The 8612-nt window shown below is 61.2% G+C and overlaps 1 protein-coding gene across 8 annotated transcripts in view; it reads right to left on the reverse strand.

The window, feature by feature from the left end:
• Positions 1–5766, reverse strand: part of ADGRB2 (adhesion G protein-coupled receptor B2) — a 36400-nt gene extending 30634 nt beyond the window's left edge. For 3 of the 8 annotated variants that reach the window (XM_045476483.1, XM_045476482.1, XM_045476480.1), the window contains exons 1-2: positions 5546–5766; positions 5337–5400 (exon numbers count right to left, since the gene is read on the reverse strand). The gene's annotated coding sequence lies outside the window, so the exon portion shown is untranslated. The remainder of the gene's footprint in view (positions 1–5336; positions 5401–5545) is intronic. The other 5 variants (XM_045476479.1, XM_045476478.1, XM_045476477.1 and 2 more) reach the window with 4 other exon arrangements.
• Positions 5767–8612: the final 2846 nt, after the last annotated feature.

Raw genomic sequence — 8612 nt, forward strand, 5'->3', positions numbered from 1 at the left:
CTCACAGGTGTGGCTAGATTTTCCCAAGACGTAGCTGCTCCCCAGGCACAGATTTCCTCTTAGCTTTTTAGGAGCCTCAATAGTGGTTGGAGGTGGGGGTGGTGAGAGGGCAGGAATTAGAACCCCAGAATTCCAGCCTCTGTGCAGCAACCATGGAACTCCTCACTCCCCCAGATCCCGCACTTGCCCCTCCCCAGCCATAGGGGGAAGGAGGGGTGGGGGCTCAAGCTCCAGGCAGGCTCATTTATTGGGGAGGAGCGGCCCCACCCTCCCCCAAACACCCGCCTGGAGTTATCCAACAAAAGTCAGAACAGGCTGTGTCTCCACTGCTCCTGCCAGAACTGCAAAAGGGACACAAGACCCCTGGCCTCCCCCGCCCCCACATCATGCCTGTCCCAAACTGTTCAGCCCGCCCAGCCTGCTGCGGCACCAGCGAAGCCAGTGGCTGATGATGACTGACATCCAATCCCCCCGCTGCCCCCAATTATTTTTAAGCAGGCTGCAAAATTCAGGCCATAGCTGTAGCTCAGCAGAGGGGAGGTGGGGGCTCATTATAACTGGCCTCGCCTCCCCCACTTAGAGCAAGGTGAGGAACACACACACACACACACACACACACACACACACAGGCTTGAACATTGCTGTGCCGTGCGACGTGCACACAAAAGCATGTATGCACAGATGCATGTATAGACAGGTGTTCACAGGCATTCAGCATGCACACAGATCAGTGAAGCCACAGATGAGTGAATTCACGTGCACACTAGGGTACAGGCACTCATGTGTACAAGGTATAAAAGAGCCAGACACTCGTACACATGGAGAGAGATGGAAGTATACTCTCTAGTGTGAATATACACAGGCATTTGGTTCTTTGAGGCTTAGCATATGACAGCTAAGTGGCAGGTGGGGTCTGACTTGCTGTTCCCTCCTTTGTGTGTTCCTGAAGCTGGGGGCTCAGACCACCCCCCCCCCAACCCCACCTCCTGGGCCTCAGCTCCTCCCTCCTCCATAGCACCAATCCATCAAGAAGCACTAGGTCCACATCCTCAGAGCCACAGCCTGGCTTCTCCAGAATTGAGCCACCTCTAAACCCTGACCAAGCCCCCTCCTCCAGACAGCCCCTTCACACCAACTTGGGAATTTCACCCTGGGTATGTATTACCCTCGTGGTTCCTGCTGTGACATAAGACCTTTGGGGGCCCTTTTTAAATCTCACTCCACATCCACAAAATAAGGCAAAAAGCCCAATTCCAAGTCAGAGAGACCCTCTCGTGGGAGGGGACCTGGAAGGATCCTTGCCTCCCAGGCAGCCGAAGCGGTTATTAGCCATGTTCAACCTCCCTGAACGGAGGCAAGTTCCCCGCTCTGTGGAATGGAGACCATGATCCCTGCCCCCAGGATTACACACACTTTCTTGTTCAGCGTCCCAGTGAGTTCCCAGCACAGAGCCTGGCACAGACAGGGTATGCACACCTTCCCTTCCCCCCTCCCACGGAACCTCACAAACTCTCCCGGCTTTCCTGCTGAGCTCCACGGCTATCTCTGGGAAGGCCCTTTGGGTTGAGCCATGTGAATGGCTTGGCCACCTCCAAACCCAAACAGCAAGATCACATACATGCACAAGAGCTAGAGACGATAGGTATGGAGCTCAGCTCTGAGGAAGAACTTCCCGCGTCAGGAGGTTAATGGAGAGGATAATCTAAAAGCCTCCTCCCTCAGGACCTCACTGGGCTGAGATGGGTGAGTTGCCCATTGGCATAATCTCAGTCTTAGGGACCCCCTCCTCCAGCTACCTCCACCGCATGCCTGCCGCCCGCCAGCAAACTTGAGAATGCCACCCACCCTGTGTCCTAGCACACTGAGACCCCCTTCCTCCCAGACCCCGCAGGCCTGCTCAGCCTCGGGCTTCCCTTCTGCACTAATGAGGGAATAGGAGGCTTTCGCAGCAGCTGTAAGAGAAAAGACTGGGGCTGAGGGGGAGGGGGGCGGGGGGCACCTCAGGGCAAGGCCTGGGTCTCGGGGATCCCGGGGATCGACCCCCTTGCGCCCTGCCGGCTGGGAGCAGCGCGGCGCTGGGTGACCGGGCGCTCGGAGCCCAGGGCCGCGGTCGGGGGAGGGGCGGCTGGTGGGGGAGGGGGCGCAGCAGTGCGCACGTCGGTCGCGTTTATCCACCTGGCAGCTCCAATTCGCCCGCCCGTCACTCACCCTCCGCCTCCCGGGCGCTCGCTGCCAGGCCGAGCCCAGGCCGACACGCGGGCGGGGACCCCCCACTCGGAGCCTTCGGGTCCCCTGCCCCTGCACTGGCCGGCTGGCAGGGTCCCCAAGGACCCCTCTCCCGGAGCTCTGGTACCCAGGAGGGCGCACATTTCCATCCAGCCTCTGGAGCTGGTGGGCAGGACCGAAGGGAGGGGGTTCCCCCCCCACCCAGTGCGGCCCCGCCTTCTCCACCTGGCGGAGCCGGCCGCTCCTCCTCTTTCTCAAGGGCCTTTCGGTCTGGGGAGGGGGCCTTCCGCCCACCAAGAGAAGGAAGACCGGGGTGGGGGGTGGGGGCGGTGCCGCGAGGGCGGCGGGGGGAGGGGGCGGTGACTCAGCCGCCCTCCGCCCGCCTCCCCGGAACTTTGCAGCAGCTGGAGCCGCCGTTGCTACAGGAACCGAAAGCTTTTGTTCCCCAATGTCAGGGCTACCCGGGCAGACTGGAGGCTGAGAGGCTGCCACTCCCCGGTGGGACCCAGGCCCAGCCACACTGCCCAGAGGACTTCCGGCCCAGCAGAACGCCGTGGATTCAAGCCCTCTCTCTTCTCTCCCTCTTACCTGCCCTTCACCAAGCCACTCACGCCAAAGCCACGTTTCTTCAAACTCTTGGGCCCTCAGCCTGGGTCGCCCCCTAACTCTAATCTGGAGCACTAACTGTCCTGGAAAGTTCCCGATGGCGTCTGACCTCCTGGGGAGAGGTAAGAGGCTCCTCTGTGCACCATGTTCTCCTCTGTGGCTGATTTCCCACGTGCCCCCCCCCCCCATTAGGCAAGCCTGCCTTTGGGGACCTTGACCTGGGTTTCTTCCCTGCATTTTTCCTACCTCCCCAGTCTCCACACTGGAGCCAGGACCCCAGAGACCTTGGCCTGGCTTTCACTGATGCCCCTCTGGCCAGAGCTGATCCCAGAGCAGTCCAGTGGGATGGTGAAAGATGGGTGAGGGAGGGAAGAGACTGATAGCCACAGGCTCCCTGGACCCACTCTGGGGAGCTAAAGGTGTTTTCTGGCTTTATTATCCTGGGGGATAGAGTGAAGTCACTAGAACCTGTTCTGCACTTCTCCTCTGGGAATAGTAGAGTGGCAAGGGGCCTGACCTTGGCCTTGAAGACGAACGCCCAATAAGCCAATCATTGTTGAGCACCACTAGATGCCAGACACTCTATACAATCTAATTTCATTCTCCCAGAAACTATATGAGGCATTTATCACTGACCCATTTTATAGAGGGCCAACTGAGGCTCAGAAGGGTTATGTAGCCTGCCCAGGTCATACATCTTTTGAACCCAGGTCATCTGACCAAAAGCTGAGTTACTAACTACTTACTCAGCTCTATTACCTGGGGGTTGGGAGGGAGAGAAGAGGGCAGAGACCAGCTGGAACCTTATTTGGGGACACAGAAATGCCTACCACACACAGCCACCCCAGGCTAGACCTATCCCTTTCTGAAGAGTGATGGGGGAAGGGAGAAGAGAAGAGAAGAGAAGAGAAGAGAAGAGAAGAGAAGAGAAGAGAAGAGAAGAGAGGAGAGAAGGGGAAGAGAGGGGAGGGGAGGGGAGGGGAGAAAGAAGAGAAGAGAAGAGAAGAGAAGAGAAGAGAAGAGAAGAGAAGAGAAGAGAAGAGAAGGGAAAATCTGTCAATCTTGGTCCAGGGAAGACCCTCCCTCAAGCCTCACCACCACCACCATCAGGGCATACCCAGTACAGAATCCATACTGACCCCTGTGGCAGCGAGGGAGACACTCCCCAGGTGCCTGTTCTGCCCCAGGGCCAGGTGGACTCTCCCCCACCGTCTACACCATGCCCAAAGTAGACCAAGCCCACCTTTGCCCCCACCCTTCACCTAGTGGAGACTGCCATGGGGTACACAGAGGCTCTCTGGGGACACCCGCCCTAGCCCAAACAAACCCATCCAGACCATCTCAAATCCAGGGGCTAGTCTTCCTAGTCTGTCCCTGATAGATCAAAGGGCTCCGGAATTACCGCTGGGATGAGCCCTCCACCCCACCCCACCCTACCCCACCCCACCCCACCCCACCCCACCCCCAGAGCATATGGCCTGACAACCAGGACTGTTCTCGCAAGGCTAGCACAAGGGGGCACCCGGCCTCGCCCGCCAACCTCCTCTTCCCCAGGGACTTCCCACTGCCAGTCCCGCAGCCACCGCTGCTGCTCCGGCTGCGGAAACCTGGGGTTACCCGCGGGAGGAAAAGGAGCGGCGGGTCCAGGGCTGCGGGCAGGGGGCGCCAGAGGACGCCCAGGGGCCCGGCCGGCAGCTGGCGAGGCGGGCAGGCGGGCAGTATCTCTGGCCCGGGAGCCCCTCCCCCCGCGGGCACCAGACCCTTCGCCCCCTCTGCACCCGCCGCGGCGCAGAGGACTTCCCTCGGACCGAGCTGACTGCGGGAGTGGCCGCCAACTTCACAACCTACAACCCGCCCCCCCCCCCACCGCCGCCCCAACACGCCAGCCCCCAGGGCTGCAGGAGGGTGCGTGTGGTGCCCGGCTCTATGCCCCAGGGGTGGGAAGAGAGGGATGGGGGATGGACAGACTCTGACCAAAGATGGACACAGGAGTCAGGGATGCAGGGCCAGCCGAGATCCCGGCCGGAGAGGAGGGGGCTCAGATCAGACACGGGGGACACGGCCCCAAGTCCTGGGTGAGGGGGAGGAGACTTGCAGCAGAGATTGGCGAGGGATAGAGAGACTCCGGGCAGATATGGGGGAGGAGGCAATCGGGACAGAAATAAGAAGGGAAGCATGGTCGGGGTACTGGCGCGGGGAAAGGCAGTAACTGTGGGCAGACAGGGATAGGGACGGGTAGGACTCTGGGCAGAAATGAAGTGAGTGGAGGAGCAGGGTCCGGCATCCAGCCGAGGTGGGGGGGGGGGGGTGGATTAAGGTGGAAGACACAGTCGAGCTGCAGGTTGGAGAAAGGGGCTCTAATCAAGGTGGGGGGCGCACTGCCAGGATCCAGGCTAAGATACGGAGAGACTCGAGACAGCAATGGGGGTAAGGTCTGGGTCAGGATTGTGGGGGAGGGCTTTAGCAGAAATGGGGAAGGGGATGGGGGTGGAAAAGGGACTCACCAGTGATGAAGGGGGCCTCGGCCCCAGGCTTCGAAGTTCCCAAAGAGACAGGAATGGGTAGATGCTGAACGAACACAGTTCGGGAGGGGGAAGATTCGACCGAGATGAGCTAGGGGAGCGCCCCGAGTCCGGACCGGTGCGGAAACTCGGGACCGCGCCGGGAGGTTCTCGGTGCGGGGCCGGGTCAGGGTCTGGGACCGAACACTCACCTGGGCGCCGTCAGCAGCAGGAGCGGGGGCCGGCGCTGGCGGAGGCAGCCACGGGGCGCAAGTTTGCCATCCCTAAGGTGGGGGCCTGGCCGGGCGCGGGGCAGCTCGCGGCAGCGGCGCGGAGGGCCGAGGCTCCCGCTCCGCGGAGCCGCGGGTGCAGAAAAGGCGCCGCGGAGCAGCGCGGGGCGGGCGGGCGCCGGGCCGGGCGCGGGCTCCTGCCGCCGCCTCCTCGCCGCGCCGCCCCCCCCGCTCCCCGCTCCCCCGCCCCGAGCACCGCCCGCGCCGCGCGCCGCCTCCTATTCGCGGGTGGCGGCCGCAGCCCCGGGCTCCAAAAGCCGGCGCCGCATCCTCGGTCTCAGAGCGCCGCCGCCGCCGTCACTGCCGCCGCCGCCGCCGCCGCCGAACCCGGTTCCTCCGGCCGTTCCGGCCGCTGCCCGCAGAGCGCGCCGGGCCGAGTGACGGCCGAGGCGGGACGCGGCGCCTGCGCGGGCTGGGCCCGGGAGGGGGCGCGCGCCAGGCCGGGCGCGAGGAGCCGCGGGAGAAGGGGCGGGGGGCGGGGGCGACGCGCGCCGCCTCCTGTTAAAGGGGGAGCAGCGCCAGCCGAGCCGAGCGCACCCTCCTCCTCCCCGCCCTGGGCCCCAGGCGCCGGCGCGGGAGAAGCCCCGGGTAAGCCCCCGCCCCGCCCGCGGCCTCCTGGACCGCAGGATGCGGCGATCCGCGACGCCCCTCCAGAGATCCCCGGGGCCGGAGGCAGCTCTCGCAGCCGGGGTCTCTGGGGCCCTGGGGGCTGAAACATTTGCCCCACCCTCCCCCGTATGCATTGCAAATCGCATATCCCTGTGCATGCAGGTGCCACTCCTGTGCGCTGAACTTTGCGTATGCTTATGCACACAGGTGCCCTACGTGTGCACTGCAATGTTGCCTGGCTCCGTGCATGCAGTTGCTACACACATACACAGCGTGTTAACATGTGTTCAGGTCTTGAATGCATGTTGCTTGTTCCTGTGTGTAGAGATGCTGTATGTGTGCAAGCTTATAAGTGCCACATATGTGCTGAGTGCTGTGGGTCACCTGTATGTAGGAGCCACATATGTACGCTGCAGTGTGGCATGTTTGGTGCATACTCTAGTGTGAACTGCAATGTTGCATGTCCCTAGGCACGGGGATGCTACACGTGTGCAGTGTGTTACATGTTTTCCTGAGCGCCTGTCTATTCCCACAAGTGCCTTTTCCTGTGCCAGGGGCGCCCCCATGTTGCATCTGTTTGTGTAGAAGCAGCCGGAATGTACAGACCTGCCCCCTCCCCATCCTGGCACTGTGCGGTTGGGTGGGGCCAGAGCCCACATGGTGAAGGTGGTTCCCAGGGAGATGCCCATGGCTCAGGGCCCTGGTCTGGTGGTTTTGTGGCCTGGGCATGTTGCCACCAGGAAGGTGGGCAGACCGGGGACACGCCACTTCGGCCAGAGACAAGTAGGTTAATCAGATGGCTCTGGTCAGAGGAGGAGCCAGCAGGGGGCAGCTTTGCAGGGAGCATTTGGATGGTTTCAGGAACCCTACTTTTTAAAGGTGCCCTGGCCAGGAGGGGGCTGAGCCTGGGAGGCAAGGAAGTCCCCAGTCCGTCCAACCCCAACCCCACCTCTCCACTGAAGCCCCTTGAGTTGTGTCACCCTGAGGACTAGGACAAGAAGACGCCTCATCCCCCAGGAACGTCCTGCCAGGAAGAGGCAGAGAGAAAAACCCCTGATCTCTCCCTCGGTCTCTCTCTCCCCCCTCCAGCAGTCTCGATGACATTTGTTGTGAGTGATTGTGAGAGATTATCGACTTTAATGGAAGGAGGTAATAAGGGGCGATGAAGGAATCTCACCCGTCACCTTAAGGGAATTTATGAGGCTGTGTGAGACAGGGAGGAGGCTGGCACCTTTCCTTTCCCAGCGGGAGCCCAGGGAGGCCTGCGCCTTACACTTAGCACTGGCAGGCAGGGCTCCTGGGTTCTTGCCGGGCACTCTCAAACACCCCAGGTCTCTGGGTTTGGAGACTCAGCCGCTACTGTGAAAGCCAAGCCAGGCAGAACTTGCCATCTACAGAGCGTGTCAAGAGCCACCCCAAGGGCAGCGGGAGATCCCAGGTCTCCCTACGTGGGGCATTTCGAAGGGCAACGGCGTGGCCAAAGTGGATGCCTTAAGGAGGTGGGCAAAGGTGGAGAGAGTGAGTGAGTGGTCGGATATGAGGTATGCACAAGCTATAAGGACAGGTCCTCAGAAGCTCCCAGGACCCTGTACTCCAGGGCTCCAGCCCCTTCCACTCCCACAGGGAGCCTGCCTCCCTCTTTATGAATATTCACTGAATTAGCATACTAGAGACCCAGAGCCCAAAGAAACACAGGCAGGTCTCTTGCAGATGTAACGCAGCTGGATCCCTGAGGCCCTCCCTTTCCCCCCCACCCAGGATCCAGCTGGGTACAGGGTAATGGGAGGGGCTGGAGAGACAGCAGCATTTTGTCTGTTTCGTGTTCCTTGGTAGCCCTCTGACTTCTCAACCCCGTTCTTTCAGGGTGGAAAGTCTTTCAGACTGAGGGAGAGACTGATAGAGATGGTACCCCATACCTGGGGGCTCAAGGCGCAGGGTGGCGAGGTCAGCAAGGCAGCAAGGGCTGTGGGAGCTGGGTGGAGAGAACAGACCTCCCAGGGGGTGTGCGGAAGCAGGCTAGATTAGGGCCAACCTCCCGAAGGCTCTCCCGGAGGTGCCTCCCGGCATCGGGGCTTCCCCACCTCCTTTCCCAGGAGCCCCTGCCCTTCCAGACTCACTCTGGTGATAATGCCGCCCGGGAGGACTTGGAGTAATTACAAATCGTTTCCATATTCAAATCCAGCTGGTTGAAGAGAAATTACTTCTCTGACAGCCCAGGCGGGGGTGGGAAGAACAAGTCTAAGCCCAAGGAGGGGCCTCTGGGGAGCCTAGGGCAGAGACTGGGCAAGGGAAGGGGCACCAGTCAGAGCTTGAGCACAGAGGGTTTAAGCAGCAGAAATGGATACTTCCCGCCTACCCCTCTCCCCAAAACAAAAACTGG

Source organism: Leopardus geoffroyi, chromosome C1, assembly GCF_018350155.1.
Source record: "Leopardus geoffroyi isolate Oge1 chromosome C1, O.geoffroyi_Oge1_pat1.0, whole genome shotgun sequence".
NCBI lineage: Eukaryota > Metazoa > Chordata > Mammalia > Carnivora > Felidae > Leopardus > Leopardus geoffroyi.